A 13731-nucleotide genomic window follows, 5' to 3' on the forward strand; every position below is an offset into this window, starting at 1 on the left:
CTGACTGGGTTTGAACGAAGGAACAAGCTTCTGACCACTCTTTTTCTGACAGATTCTCATGCAAATCAGTTCTCCATGCTTGTAGCATGTTGTTTGATGATTCTTTGCATTTACTTGCAAACAATTTGTATGTAGCCGCCCGGTAAGCCTAGACTCGCTCAGCTCGCTTTCGTCTAGGGGGAGCAGCCTTCGGCCCCGCCAAACGGGGAGATCAAGTTTGTGTGGATGCTGTGTGATGTACCCCACAGACAGTACGCCATATGCGATTAAATGATTACACTTTATAAGTATTTCTTGGTGATGGGTTAGTAGAAACAAATAGAATAAAGGTGCCAAGTCAGTAACTCTATCAGTTTGGTGCACACTCGTTGGAGCTCTTCCAGAACCGGGTCCCCCTTCCTCCAATCGATGTCCTCCGAACTCCACCGACCCACGAATGGGACCACCCTCAGTGATCGACCAAACACTCCACACGAGTCTGTCCTCTTCTCCACTCCTCGCCGAAGACCCTGGGCCTCGGACTCCCGCACGGGGTCCGTGACGTTGCCCAGCTTACAGGATCTCTCTCCTCACGTCTCCTCACTCTGTCCCCATCGCGCCTTCTGCCCAAAGCCCACGAAAAACAATAGCTTACAGACACACAAGAAAGAATACCATCTTTCCCAATTGGTTAGCAAATGAATACAATTCCCAAATCAGTAATGATAACCCAAACAAGTTGCTATAGAGAACCACTGTCTCAGTAGTTAATAGTACAGAGAAGCCATTTTATTAGCCTTAGCAAGTAACATAAAAGAAGAAACCCTTACATGTATAATTCAGACACTTGTCCCCTAGCTTCAGATAATTTCAGAGTGAGGTCTTCTAGGGTAAATAAAGGAGGGAGCTTCAAACTGTAACTTAGCCTGGACATAATAAAACTTTGCAACTAAAGGCATTTAAAAAAGTGTTTTGTTGGAATTCCATATGTGGCCTTTGAGTTCTTCAAAAGACATAAATGAATTGCCATTATAAAGATCAGACACCTTAGCTATGCCTCGGGGCGACCAAGTTTTAAAACCAGGATCCCCTCTGCCGGGCTGGAGCTATCATTACCAAAGATAGGAGTAAACTGGGATAACTGTGATGTCTCTGCTATTTACGCAAGAGCATCGTGCCAAATCATTATTGTATTTTTTAAGAAAGGGATTTTAGATTGTGTGACCAGTTTTTTCTTATTTGCTGAATACATATATAGTTCTAGAGGGATATTGATCAACTGGGATTTCATTGAGACCCAAGGAGGGGAGTGATCCTTAACAAAATAAAACATTCCTGCTCTAATTTGGGCTGCCCAGAAATAACACATAAGATTTGGTAGCTGTAAGCCACCTCTATCATACGGTAGATATAACAGGGAAAGCCTGAGTCTTGGACATCTATTATTCCAGATGAAATTAGAAAAAAATTTCTTTAATAAGTAAAAGAAAGATGATGGAAGAGAAAGTGGGATAGATTGCAAAAGGTACAGGAACTTCAGTAAAATTGACATTTTTAGAATGTTTATGCGTCCAATCAAATTTATGAGCAATTTCGTCCATCTGTTTGTAAGTTGAATAACTGAGTCTGTGAGAGGGTTATAATTAGTTGGGATAATTTTATCAATAGTAGGAGTAATTTTAACACCCAAATAGGTAAACCCTGTTCTGACAAAATGACATCATCCATGTACAGGGCTATGCGATGTTCTACATCTCCTATAGTTATTCCTGCTATGTTAGCCTGTTTTCAAATTGCCATAGCAGGTGGCGCAATGGCCAGGATAAACAGGAGGGGAGATAGGGGACAGCCCTGTCTTGTTCCCCGTTGGAGTTTAAAAGATGCCGAAAAAAGCTCGTTAGTTGAAACTTCAGCCTGTGGGTTAGAATACAGAAGCTGTATCTTAGAAATTTTCCCCCTATTCCACTCCACTCTGTCGAAGGCTTTCTCGGCATCCAATGACAGAATAGCGCTAACAGAGCTTCCAGATTTTTCATAAAGTATATTAAGCACTCTTCGAATGTTGTGGAAGCCCTGCCTTCCCTTACAAACCCATTTTGGTCAGGGTGGACCATTTTTGGCAAGAGTGGCTCCAGCCTCCTAGCTAATACCTTACAGAGAATTTTGAGATCATTGTTCAGATGTGAGATTGACCTATAAGATCCACAAAGGGATGGTGGTTTTCCAGGTTTTAACAGTAGCGTAATTGCTGCCATATTAAGAGAGGGGGCAAGGGATCCAGTGTCAAATGACTCCTGATACATATCAAGCAGAGGTGGTATTAGCTTAGTCTTAAAGATTTTATATATTTTAATCGGAATTTCCATTGGGCCCAGGAGTTTTCCCTCCCTTAATGTTAGTTATAGCTGCAGACAATTCTTTAGCCTCTGAGTTAAACTCCAGTGAGGTCAAGGACGTTTCATCTCGGGGTATAAATTCTAACAAGTCGAGAAATTCCTTTTGTATTTCTGGAGCTGAATCTGAATATTCTGAGCTGTACAGATTTTGGTAAAATCTCAAAAAGATATTGTTTATTTCCTCTGGGACAACAGTTGTCACCCCCTCATCTGATTGTACGGAGTTTATTGCCCTTTCTGTGTTTGGATCTGTTTGATGTGCAGGCCAAAGGCTCACTTATTATCATGTACAACTCTGAAATTTGTTTTCCCCAGATAGCCATGAAACAAAGAAAAAACATGAAAGTCATTGAATGGCATCCTGATCATCAGCCCCCCCCCAAACCACCCCTCCCTCCACACAGAAAATGGAACAACAACATCCCCAGCCCACCCCCCACACAAAAACCAACAGAACATTTTACCCCCAAACACCCTCCCCTCGCACAACAAAATGAAAAGAAACAGGTGATATAAAAACAGAATATAAAATCCCTAAGTCTGACAAAGTCCGCAGTCCTTAAACAGGGGCCTAAACCTGATGGTCTAAACCAGGGGTTTCCACCCCTGCTTGGTTAATGGTCAATTAAAAAAAAGGTTGGGAGCCCCGAGTCTAAAGTAAGACTACCCATGTCAGTGGGCTACAAGTATAATTGTTACTATCGCACATTTGCTTCTGGTGCAAAAGGAAAGAAGATGTTCAAAGTTATTTCCGTCTTTAAACTAAAGTATCAATTTGATATGGGCAATCATTTCCATTCTGCAAATCATCCATATGGAAGCATTGCTAATAGACTATAAAAACATTTTAGAATAAACCACCCACCAGCAGCCCTGCAAGCAGAGGCATGTACTCGATTATAGCAAGGCGCACTCTCCATTTGGCATCTTCTGCTAATTCTACAATGGCTGGCAGGAGAGACTGTGATAACTGGCGAATTCCAATAACTTCATTCACGCAGTCCAGATTGGAGATAATGTTCAAATGGACCTCAGGGCACTAGGAAGGAAAGGCAATTTTCTGAGTACAGCAAAGGTGAAAAACATTCATACTGCGAACGCTGTCTGACAAACACACTGGCGCTCCCCAGACTCTCTGCTTTCAAAGTATCATCTTGGACATTTATGAAATATTAATCCCACAAAAGAAATATGAATGCTACTTTCACACTTACAGTACTTAGGCACATGCACATCTAGCCAGGGTGCCAAAGACTTTTGCACAGAACTGTACTTGCCAACGTGCAGCAGAGAGCAAGTTTGTAAATCTGGCGGGAGCACAGGATGTTGGGAATGGTGAGAGTGGAGCACCTGCGGGAGGAGTGTAGGACAGGTGGCTGAGGTGGACTGCCAGGGGCAGGAGGGGGTGGTGCGAGTGCAGACATACTCAGCCCTGAGAACCCAGGCAAGGCCATTTGATTCCAAACAATTGGCTTATTGGTCATTACAGAATGTCTCTCCGGTGCTTTCCGCTCCCTTCCCCCTTTTCCCAACCAAAGAGTCAAAGGTTTGTTTATGATCAAAGCATCTATCTCAATACAACCCTGAAATTTGTCTTCTCCAGATAGCCACGAAGCAAAGAAAGAAGATGAAAGTCACTCAGAGAGAAGCATGAAACCTACACCTCCCCAGCCCTGGTACAAAAAATAATGGCATCCTGATCATCTGATCCCCAAAACTACCCCTCCCTCCACACACAAAATGAAAGAGCAACATCGACCCCCCCCAACCCATCCCCCGCACAAAAAACTAACAGAGCATTTTACCCCCAAACACCCTCCCCTCACACAACAAAACGAAAAGAATAAGGCGATGAAGAAAACAGAATATAAAAACCCTAAATCTGAAAAAGTCCACAGTCCATAAACACAAATGCAGAACCACGATATCATCTTACGCTATCACCGACATTCACCAAAAGAGGGGGACAGGGACACAACTCCCCTCTCCCTGCCCCCTTCCCACTCTCAGTCCACATCAGAGACCCATATCAGACATCTGTGAGGTTTATCATCACTCACAGATGTCAAGAAATTTGATTTTTTTTTTGCGGCAGCAGCAGCACAGTGCAGTATATAAGAATTACTACCGGACCGTGCAAAACTCAGACACCCTAGCTATATACACCAGCCTAAGACTTTTGCACAGTACTATACATTATGGTCCAAGTTATAGTCACACCAGCAGTATGCCAGAAATTCGAGAGTCAGTTAGCAGAAGTGAGTGCAGTTGCTTTTATTAAGGAGAAGGTGCTTGGGAAGCTGAAAGTTTTGAAGGTAGTCAAGTCACCTGGACTAGATGGGCTACACCGCAGGGTTCTGAAAGAGGCAGCTGTAGAGATTGGGGAGGCATTAGTAATAATCTTTCAAGAGTCATTAGAATCTGGAATGGTTCCAGAGGACTGGAAATTTCCAAATGTCACTTCACTCTGAAGGGAGGGAGGCAAAAGACATGAAACTATAGGCCCTTCAGCCTGACTTCAGTGGTTGGGAAAATGTTGGGAGTCCATTATTAAGGACGAGGCTCCCAGTACTTGGAGGTGCATGGTTTCCTTAAGGGGAAATTACAGGCAGGATAGACAAAGGAGGGTCAGTGGATGTTGTTTACTTGGAGTTTGACAAGATGCCGCACATGAGACGCCTTAGCAAGTTAAGAGCCCATGGTATTACAGAAGATATCCTAGTAAAGATAGAAGCTTGGCTGACTGACGGGAGGCAAAGAATTGCAAATGAAAGGGGTCTTTTCTGGTTGACTGCAGGTGACTATTAGTGTTCCACAGGGGTCGGTATTGTGACCGTTTCTTTTCCAGCAGATGTCAATGATCTGGACAACGGAATTGATGGCTTGATGGTCACATTTGTGGATGATACCAAGATAGGTGGAGGGGCAGAGAGTCTGAAGAAGGACTTGATAGATTGGGAGAATAGCAAGGCAGTGGCAGTTGGAATATACTGTGGTGTCCGAAAGTGTTTCGAGTAGGTAGGATTCCTCAGCCTTGGGCGGCAGCCCGCTTAAGAAAAGGAAAACCCTGATTTTAAACCTCCACTGCCTTGCAGTCATGCCCACCCATGGGAAAGGCTTTGGGGGTAAACCCCTAAGGCAGTTTGATGTTGTTTACAGCTTCACTCTGGCAACCTCTGCGATGACACTGGTGCCGAGCTGTATTGGCGCTTGCCCTTCCTTTCGACAACATGAGTGACGTGGAGAGGGGGAGCCTGCTGCATTGACCAGAGCCGGTCCTTCAAACCTTCTTGCCCAGGAGAGGACACAGTCCACCAGAGGCACAAACGCATCATCCCCGGGATCGAAGGGTGCCTACTACCAGAAATGTATGGCCATGCACTTTGGTAGAAGGAGTAAAGACGTGTACTATTTTCCAAATGGGCAGAAAATTCAGAAATCAGAGGTGCAAAGGCAATTGGGAGACCTCGTGTAGGGTTCCCTAAACATTATCTTGCAGGCTGAATTGGTGGTACGGAAAGAAAATGGAATGTTGGCATTCATTTTGAGAGGACTAGAAAAAATATAAGGGTAATGCTGAAGCTTTGTAAGGCATTGGTCAGAATGCAGTTGGGGGTATAGTGAGCAGCTTTGGGCCCTTTATCTAAGATGTACTGGTATTAGAGAGGGTTCACAAGGATGATCCTGGGAATGAAACATACAAGAGGAGTGCTTGACGGCTCCGGCTTTGTCCTCGATGGAGTTCAGACGGGAAGGAAGAGAGGTGAATCTCATTGAAACTTATGGAATATTAAGAGGCCTAGAACAGGGAGGACGTTTCCTGTGACCAGAGGGCACAGCCTTAGAATACAGGGACGTCCATTTAGAACAGAGCTGAGAGGAAATTTCTTCAGTGAAAGGGCGGTGGATCTGTGGAATCCATCAACGCTGATGGCTGTGGAGGACGAGTCACTGGGTATATTTAACATGGAGGCTGACAGGTCCTTGATTAGTCAGGGTGTTAAAGGTTACGGGGTAGAAGGCAGGAGAATGGGGCCGAGAGGGTAATAAGCCAGCCATGATGGAATGGCGAAGCAGACACGATGGGCTGAGTGGCCTAGTTCTGTTCCTGAGCCTTAATTGTCCTTTATTGTCCGTTCACTCTCCCTGAGTGCAGGCGAGCTCCTCGGGAGGGCCATGGGAGGAAACAACGGTCATTTTGTGAAAAGCTGCATTTCACAAAAGAAAAACACTTGAATTTCTGCATTTGAGAAATCTTTCTGCACCTTTGGCATAAATACATGCAAAATACTAATCACTATTAAATTATACAACAGTTCAAATCATGATTCGGCAGGCTTTTTTCTCGATTTCATTTCAAACTAACAAATAATTCAAGGCTTGAATTAACAGCTGACAATTTGAAGATGTACACTTGGAATCTGTCAGCTGTGCCTGGAAAATCGAGGCATTTCCGACATTTGGGGAATCTTCTGAGGTGTAGCACATGAAGGGAATCAAGTCTGCAGACGTTGGAAATCCAGAGCAGCTCACCCAAAACGCTGGAGGAACTCAGCAGCTCAGGCAGCATCTATGGGAATGAGTAAACAGTCGGTGTTTCAGGCCGAGGCCTTTTATCGGGACTGTAAAGGGAGGCAGAAGATGCTAGGATATAAAGGTGAGGAGAGGGGAAGGAGGCCAGCTGGAAGGTGTTAGGTGAAGACAGGTGGGTGGGAAAGGTCAATGGCTGGAGAAGAAAGAATCTGAGAGAGGAGAGGAGAAGAGAGTGGACCACAGGAGAGATGGAAGGAGGTGGGGACCCAGGGAGAAGTAATAGACAGGTGAGAAGTAAAAGCTCAGAGTGGGGAATTGAGGAAGGAGAGGGCAGGGGGGAGATTTTTTTTTACATATTTAAAAATAATTTTAATTCTGTAAAAATAATGAAAGAATGCAAATTTCCATATTAATTAAAAAATCCAGAATTTGCACATGCAGCAGTGTTGTTTAAGTTCACGACAAAATAAATAAGGAACATGATAGATGGAGAAATAACAGCTCCATCACACCATTAACCGATTGCTCTTTAATCCAGTATGCACTGAGATTACAAACCAGCTCACGTCACTGCTTCTAAAGAACGCACTGCACATTTGCTCTTATCTGAAGCTCTCAAACTAAAAGAACAGTTGGAGAGACTCCGGTGGAAGAAACAGTTGTTATTCCATTCATGATTCAGAAAAACATAAGAAATCGGAGCAGGAGTAGGCCATCCGGCCCATCAAGCCTGCCCCGCCATTCAGTAACATCATGGCTGATCTGTCCTTAAACTCAGCTCCATCTACCTGCCTTTTCCCCATAACCCTTAATTCCCCTACTATCTAAAAATGTATATAACTGTATCTTAAATATATCTAGTGAAGAAGCCTCCACTGCTTCCCTGGCCAGAGAATTCCACAGATTCACCACTCTCTGGGAAAAACAGTTTCTCCTCATCTCTGTCCTAAACATTCTCCCCTGAATCTTGAGGCAATGTCCCCTAGTTCTAGTCTCACCTACCAATGGAAATAACTTTCCTACTTCTATCTTATCTATCCATTTCAAAATTTTGTATGTTTCCCTAAGATATCCTCTCATTCTTCTGAATTCCAGAGAGTATAGTCCAAGGCAACTCAATCTCTCCTCATAGGTTAACCCCTTCATCTCTGGAATAATCTGGTGAACCTCCTCTGCACTGCCTCCAAAGCCAATATATCCTTCCTCAAGTATGGAGACCAGAACTGCACATAGCACTCCAGGTACGGCCTCACCAGTACCCTGTATAGTTGCAGCATGACCTCTCTGCTCTTGAATTCAATCCCATGAAATGATCAAATGAAAACCCAGACAGGTATCTCAGTCAACACGCACAAAATGCTGGAGGAACTCAGCAGGCCAGACAGCACCTACAGAAACATCGACTGTACTGTTCCCCATAGAAGCTGCCTGGCCTGCTGAGTCCCTTCAGCATTTTGTGTGTGTTGCTCGGATTTCCAGCATCTGCAGATTTTCTCTTGTTTGTCATTAGATATCTCCCTCATGATGCCATCCTGCTCCACGTTCTTCTGATCCACCTGGTCAGTCACGGATCATTCTTAAATAATTTTGTTTACAGTTTGATATTCCAGTTTATATAAATCATGGAACAGAACCGGCCCTATGACCCACAATGTTATACTTAAATTCCTAATCAAGTGGGCAATCTTATCTACACGATGTCCATATTCTTCCGTTTTCCTCACATTCGTGTGCTTATCTAAACGTCATTAAAAGTCCCCGATATATCTGCCTCTCCCATCACTCCAGGCAGCCAACACCATGTTAAAAACCCAGCAACACACACAAGATGCTGGAGGAACTCAGCAGGCCAGGCAGCACCTATGGAGAAAAGGACAGTCGACATTTCTGTCCAAAACCCTTCCGCAGAACTCAGCCCTTTGGGAGAGGGGGATGGGGAGGGAGTGGGAGAGGGGGGTGGGGAGGGAGTGGGAGAGGGGGATGGGGCGGGAGAGGGGACGGGAGAGGGGGCAAGATGTGACTTGTGCTTGGACATTGAGCTTTTCCAGTTACAAGCAGTTCAGAGTGATAAAACTTGAATTAAAAGGTGCCTGAATCCTCGTTTCAGGCCCACCCAAAATACTGAGGGACTTTTTCCTGAAGTGAATGAGATGAGTTGCTACATTAATTTTAGATAGACTGTATAACCAGCCAAGAATTTGAGAAGGCATATTACCTTAACATACGGTAAGATGTGACTTATTATGACAGTCTCCCTGCAATCTACTGGCAAGTTTTCACAGAAATCTGCAAGATAGAGTACTGCACGTTAGAGAGTTATTCTCAAACAAAACAATGGAGTCAGAGAAAAGTACAGCACAGAAATAGGTCCTTCAGCCCATCTATTCTGTGCCGATCCATTTAAATTGCCTACTCCCATCAACCTGCATCCGGACCATAGCCCTCAATACCACTACCATCTACGTACCCATCCAAACTTCTCTTAAACGTTGAAATCGAGCTTGCACGCACCACTTGCGCTGGCAGCTCGTTCCACACTCTCACCACACTGATAAATCAATAAAGTTTAACAGATTAAGCAATTGCTGAAAAGCATCTGCCTTAATATTTCTATCTTCTCAGAAGATAGTGGCAAGAGAAAACATACATTCTGAAGCACAATTTAAGTCGCACAAGGAAAAGCAAGGCCAGCACCTACAGTGTAAACATCAAGAGTCAGACAGCACAGGTTCAATTCTGGCACATCTGTACGGTCTCCCTGTGACGGTATGGGTTTCCTTCGAGTGCACATTTCATAAGTTAACTGGTCATTAACTGGTAAATCGTCCCGTGATTAGGTCAGGATTGAATTGGGGGATAGCTGGGCAGCGTGGCTTAGTGTACCTATTCTGCACTGTAATCTTACTAAATAGATATTCAGAGGTATCACATTGGCCCACTCCTCCTCTAAGTTGTTCTGATGCAAATGAACTCCATGAGTTGGCATTAATGTACCAGCTACTGAAGATGACTGGCAAAGAACTTTGGCAGGCACATCACAATTCACTTGAAACATTTGATTTATGGAAACTGGCCAGGCCAAGACGACTGATGCTGCGATACTTATCCCGGCCAGCTCCACTTTGCATGAAGGCATAATCCATGACTAAACTACCACAATCTGAAAGGCTAAATATAACTCATGCATTCCTTTTCAAAACGCACGATTGGAGCCAGATTTTGTGGATGAAGTGGGTCCATCTGGGAAGCAACATCACAATATTTCTACCTTTGTCTACTAGCTTGCTTACTCAAAAGTAGGGAATCAAAGCAAGGGCCTCACACTCAAGTGAATCTCCCTCTCTTCCCCCGATGCTGTCGGCCGATGGTACCTGAGCATGCTTTAATCGAAGTAGATTTCGACTCATTCAGGTTTATGATGTGCTCTAGTTTCTCGTTCCAGTTTATCTCTCTATGTGATGATGTGCTTCTGCAGACACAATCGGTGGACAGTGGTGTGGCTGGGTGGCCCGACATCCACCCCAGTTTCTCTGATGAAAGATCCGATCAAGTGACACGTACATGAGAAAAGATGCAGCTTATTAGGCAGTCAATGATTCCTTAAGGTTGTCATGGCCAGGGGCGGTAATGGGGACAAGCTCCCACTACAGACTAAATGCTCCTCATGGCATGCACCTCAAACAGCCTCTCACACCAAGTCCAGCTCCTGGCCTTTGCATGTGGCTTACTGAAGCAGAAGGCAGGTCACTGACACTTTAAAACTGGTCACTTCGGTCAGATAGGGCTCATGGTTGGCAGCTCATCTAGGAGAAGGAAGACTCTGAGCTCAAACCTCCAATGCCTTGCGGCTATACCCACTCACAGGAGTAAACCCAGAGGGAAAAATCCAGAGCCGGCTTCTCCGAGGCAGTCCTACGTTGAGTTCAACGCTGACTGTCAACTCCTGCGACGCCACTGGTACCAAACTGTATCGGTCTCTGCCAATTCTTTGGATTCATCAGATGCGTGGAGAGGGGGAGCCTGCTACATGGGCAACAGCTTACTCTCCATATCATACTGCCCTGGCTTACGTATCACGTAGACAGCTGCACGTAACATCCATGGTGGACCCTGACCAACGGAGGGCCTCGGGTTAGGCAGTCAGTGGTACAAACGTAAAGAACACCATTCACTCTTTTTCACAATCTCACAACCTTTCAAGACTCTGCACAAGCAATGAAGTGCAATTTGTAAGGAGCAGCCACCATCGGAACATGAAGTCAAGTGGCACACAATTCCTTTCCATTTGCTGTCATCCAGTTCTGGGATCAGATCAGAATGCCAAAGGGGAGGCATGCTGGCATGCTGTTCTCACTTGGAGAAGTGTCACCTGGATATGTGGTACCACATTAAATAGAGTCATAGAAAAGCACAGCGCAGAAAAGGCCCTTTGGCCCCTCTCGTCCATTCTGAACAATTCAAAATGTCTACTCCCATCTGCCTGCACCAGGTCCATAACACCACCACCACCCCCATATCCCTACTATCCATGTACCTATTCAAACTTCTCTTAATTATTGAAATCAAAACTGCATGGTCCACTTGTACTGGCAGCTTGTTCCACTCTCATGACCCTCTGTGTGAAGAAGTTTCCCCTCATGTTCCCCTTAAACTTGTAACCTTTCACTCTTAACCCATGACCTCTGGTTGTAGTCCAACCCAACCACAGTGGAAAAAACCTGCTTGCATTTATCCCATCCATACCCCCCCATAATATTGTACCTCCATCAAATCTCTTCTCATCTTCTGCATTCTGAAGAATACAGTCCTAACCTATTCAATCTTTCCTTATAAGTCAGGTCCTCAAGACCAGGCAACATCCTCATAAATTTGCTCTGCATTCTTTCAACCTTGTTTACATCTTTCACAGGAGTTCAAAGTTCAGGGCTGTCCACGGAAGGGGTCGCACCTCTGGTGAAGGGGCTTGTCGTGTCCATTCCGGGGCAGCTCACTCATCTTTGCTCCCCACCGGACACTCATCTCTCCCCTGTGGCTGCAAGCAGCCATTTGCACGTGACAGCAGTCTCATACTCCAGTGAGATTCGGACAAGCCAGTCCTAGCATGCAAAGTCAGCCTCAGCGGACTGGGCGGGTGCGATCTACAGTAAAGCCCAACGGCCAGGAAGGTGGCTCTGCATCGCGCTGTGGAGAACGAGGGGCATGAAAAGACACAGAAAGCGTCCTGGTCATCCACTGCAAACAAGAAGACCCCTGTTTCTTCTGGCGCTTGTTCATACCACTGGACCCGGACTTCTGAGGCCGAGAGTGGAACTGCCACAGTGCAAAGGCTTTTCCATTTTAAAAACTCTCCCGCACAGGTTTCCTGTCATCGTCGGACAAAATGTGCAACCACCATGCGTACTATACACAACCTTGACATTTGCCTCCTTACAGGCAGCCACAAAGCAAAGGAACCCAACAGAACCCATTAAAAACAGAAAACCATCAATCACACAATGCGCAGGAAAAAAAGACAAACTGTGCAGACAAGAAACGGAAGCAAATAATGTTCAGGACTGCACTGCAAAATGCCAGGTTGTACAGCTGGATCAAAGGCCTCGCCTCCACTAGGAAAGTTGCAGGCACAGATTGCAGTGTCATTGCCAAAAACGAGAGTCTATTACTAAAGTAATTGATAGTTGTTCCTGCTGCCAAAAAGTTGCCACTGTGCTTCACCAACAACATCTTAACCGGATGGAAAAGACAAGAATGAGAATTCCCAACCAACCTTTAACTTTGTTGGCCCCAGCTGCTCGCACTTCAGCCTCACAATCTTTCAACAGGTTTTGGAAAGCAGGAACCAGATCATTTTCCGCAATTTCAGGACCCACAGTTTTCTGAAGCCTTAAAGGCAAGAGAAACCAAATGAGTAACAAAGATAGAGCGGGTTTCAATAGCAGCAATCTGTGCATTAACACGTGAACAGGGGAATCACAAAGACATCACCATCTTTCTTTTCCACACTCGTCTCGCTGCTGCCATCAGGTAGAAGGTACAGAACCCTCAGGACCCACACCACCAGGTTCAAGAACAGTTACTACCCCTCAACCATCAGGTAGAAGGTACAGGAGCCTCAGGACCCACACCTCCAGGCTCAAGAACAGCTATTACCCCTCAACCATCAGGTAGAAGGTGCAGGAGCCTCAGGACCCACACCACCAGGCTCAAGAACAGTTACTACCCTTCAACCATCAGGCTCTTGAACTACAGGGGATAAGTACACTTAATCGATTGAGATGTTCCCACAAGCAATGATCTTACTTTAATTACTCTTTATCTTGTTATTTCATACCCTTGTTATTTATTGCTATTTATTTATATTTGCATTTGTACTTTATCTTTTATTGATCCTGTTTACAGTTACTATTCTATAGAAATTGCTATGCCCACAGGAAAATGAATCTCAGGGTTGTACGTGGTGACATGTATGTACTCTGAAAATATGAACTTCAAAATTGAAAATCTGATCTGTATTTTAGCTACGGACTTCATTGCAAGATTAGTTTATATGTGGTCTTGAGCATAGAAAGTGCCTTCTGTTGTGGTCTGTCATTAGCAATGACAGCAGAACATTATAAATACAATAAACTCCGTACCGTTCTAATGCAATTGTTTTCCAATAATGGGTTGGTGCCAATTTCACAAGTGCTCTGGCAACCTTTATCTTGTTCTGGCATATTTCCCCTTCCTTTCCAGTCCTGATGAAAGGTCTTGGCCCAAAACATCCACTGCTTATTCACTTCCATAGCTGCAGCCTGACCTGCTGAGTTCCCCCTGCATTTTG

The 13731-nt window shown here is 44.8% G+C and overlaps 1 long non-coding RNA gene across 1 annotated transcript; it reads right to left on the bottom strand.

The window, feature by feature from the left end:
- Nucleotides 1-221: 221 nt before the first annotated feature.
- LOC140204474 (uncharacterized) lies at nt 222-9196 on the bottom strand. Its single transcript, XR_011887635.1, has 3 exons — nt 9124-9196; nt 3241-3414; nt 222-602 (listed from the first exon to the last, which is right to left on the bottom strand). It is a non-coding gene; the product is annotated as an uncharacterized lncRNA (long non-coding RNA).
- Between the last annotated feature and the right edge of the window lie 4535 nt (nt 9197-13731).

The sequence above is a fragment of the Mobula birostris genome, chromosome 10 (assembly GCF_030028105.1).
Source record: "Mobula birostris isolate sMobBir1 chromosome 10, sMobBir1.hap1, whole genome shotgun sequence".
Classification (NCBI taxonomy): domain Eukaryota; kingdom Metazoa; phylum Chordata; class Chondrichthyes; order Myliobatiformes; family Myliobatidae; genus Mobula; species Mobula birostris.